Consider the following 2500-nt stretch of genomic DNA (forward strand, 5'->3'; position numbering starts at 1 on the left):
AAAAAATGCCCAAAACTTGCGCAACCTTGGCAACCGTGGTCCATTCCTCTCTATATGCCTAGCCTTGCCAACCGTGGTCCATTCCTCACTATATGCCATGGCCTTGTGCCCATGGTCTTCCCAAGACAGCGTCCAAGGCCCCCGGAAGGCCAAGGGAGCCCAACCCAGCAATGCCCTGCTATGGCAAGCCAAGGCCAAGCATTCCGGTGCCTATCCGGGCAAAAATGCAATTCCTCTCTATATGCCTAGCCTTGGCAACCGTGGTCCATTCCCCACCATATGCCATGGCCTTGTGCCCATGGTCTTCCCAAGATAGTGTCCAAGGCGCCCGGAAGGCCAAGGGAGCCCAACCCAGCAATGCCCTGCTTTGGCAAGCCAAGGCCAAGCATTCCGGTGCCTAACCTTGGCAACCGTGGTCCTTTCCTCACCATATGCCATGGCCTTGTGCCCATGGTCTTCGCAAGACATCGTCCAAGGCGCCCAAAAGGCCAAGGGAGCCCAACCCAGCAATGCCTTGCTAGGACAAGCCAAGGCCAAGCATTCCGGTGCCTATCCGGGCAAAAACGCCCAAAGCATGCCCATTCCTTAGCCTATCCAGGCAAAAACGCCCAAAATCTGCACATTCTAGTGCCTATCCGGGCAAAAACGCCCACCAGCATGCCACCCTCCTATAGGGTTTGCGCAACCAACCAGCCTAACCACCAGTGGCAACCAAAGGTGCTGTTAGCGACGACTTCTGAAGACGCAACGAGACGCGACGTGTTTGCGCCCAGACGCGACGAGACGATGCGGGATCTGCGCCCAAGAATGCCTAGACCCGTCGACTTGATGCGGGATCAGCTCGCCCAAGCATGCCTAGTGTGCAAGGCCTGTGTGCAAGGCTAGTGTCCAAGGCTAGTGTGCAAGGCTCATGTGGAACGCTAGTGCGCAAGGCTAGTGCCCAAGGCTTGTGTGCCAGGCCCGTGTGCAAGGCTAGTGTCCAGGGCTTGTGTGCATTGCTTGAGTGCAAGGCTTGTGTGCATTGCTCGAGTGCATGGCTTGTGTGCAAGGGTTGTGCGCAAGGCTAGTGTGCGGGGCTTGTGCGCATGGCTAATGTGCACGGCTTGTGTGCATGGCTACCGTGCAAGGCTAGTTTGCATGGCTAGGGTGCAAGGCTCGCATGCGAGGCTAGTGTGCAAGGCTGCGTGCAAGGGAAGCGTGCAGGGCGAGTGTGCGAGGCCACTGTGCACGGCGCCAGCACTAGCGAGCCATCATCCGCGTTGCCATGGCTCGCTTGGCCTTGGCTTGCCAGGCCCCGACACGAGCAATCGCGCATTTTCTTTGCAACCGACCATCAATGCTGCCCAACGGGGCCAGCACGAGCAGTCATCCGCGGTCCCCTGGCCCTGCGCACGTTTGTCTTTGAAACCGAGCATCAATGCCACAGAAAGTGCCGGGGCGCCAGCTGGAGCCATCATCCGACGTGCCATGGCTCGCTTGGCCTTGGCTTGCCGGGCCCCGACACGAGCAATCGCGCATTTTCTTTGCAACCGACCATCAATGCCGCCCAACGGGGCCAGCACGAGCAGTCATCCGCGGTCCCCTGGCCCTGCGCACGTTTGTCTTTGAAACCGAGCATCAATGCCACAGAAAGTGCCGGGGCGCCAGCTGGAGCCATCATCCGACGTGCCATGGCTCTGGTCCCATGGTCTTCGCAACCGAGCATTCGTGACACCCGCGGGGCCAGGACACCAACCCTTCCGACACGAGCATTCGCGCATGTTCTTTGGCCACACAACGGCGATAGCACGAGCAAAATCATCCGCGGTGCGGTGGCCTTGCACGGCCTTTTGTCTTTGGAACCAACCATCAGTGCCACGGGAAGTGCCGGAGTCCCGGCATCCGCGGTGCCAAGTCATTGCGCCCTTGGTCTCTGCAGCGGGGCATGCCGGGCACTCCCAACCATTGCAAGCAAGCAAGCAAGCAAGAAAGAAAGTAAGTAAGTAAGTAAGTATTACATATAGGGGCGGGACATGCGGGGAGATCTGCGAAACGTGCATTACGGGGCACACGCGTACCTACCGGGGCATACCGACCCCTATTGGGGCACACGTGTGCATATCGGGGCATACCGGGCCTATCGGGGCATACCGGGCCTATCGGGGCACACGCGTACATACCGGGGCATACCGAGCCCTACTGGGGCACACGTGCGCATATCGGGGCGTACCAAGCCTATCGGGGCATACGCATGTATCCCAAGGCATACCGAGTCTATCCGGGCATACGCGTTCATACCGGGGCGTAACGGGCCTATCGGGGCATACTTGGGCATATCCGGGCAAAAAATGCCCAAAACTTGCGCAACCTTGGCAACCGTGGTCCATTCCTCTCTATATGCCTAGCCTTGCCAACCGTGGTCCATTCCTCACTATATGCCATGGCCTTGTGCCCATGGTCTTCCCAAGACAGCGTCCAAGGCCCCCGGAAGGCCAAGGGAGCCCAACCCAGCAATGCCCTG

This window comes from Tasmannia lanceolata, unplaced genomic scaffold, assembly GCF_043159265.1.
Source record: "Tasmannia lanceolata isolate RefF3 unplaced genomic scaffold, GAP_Taslan_0.1 ptg000119l, whole genome shotgun sequence".
Taxonomy (NCBI): Eukaryota; Viridiplantae; Streptophyta; class Magnoliopsida; order Canellales; family Winteraceae; genus Tasmannia; species Tasmannia lanceolata.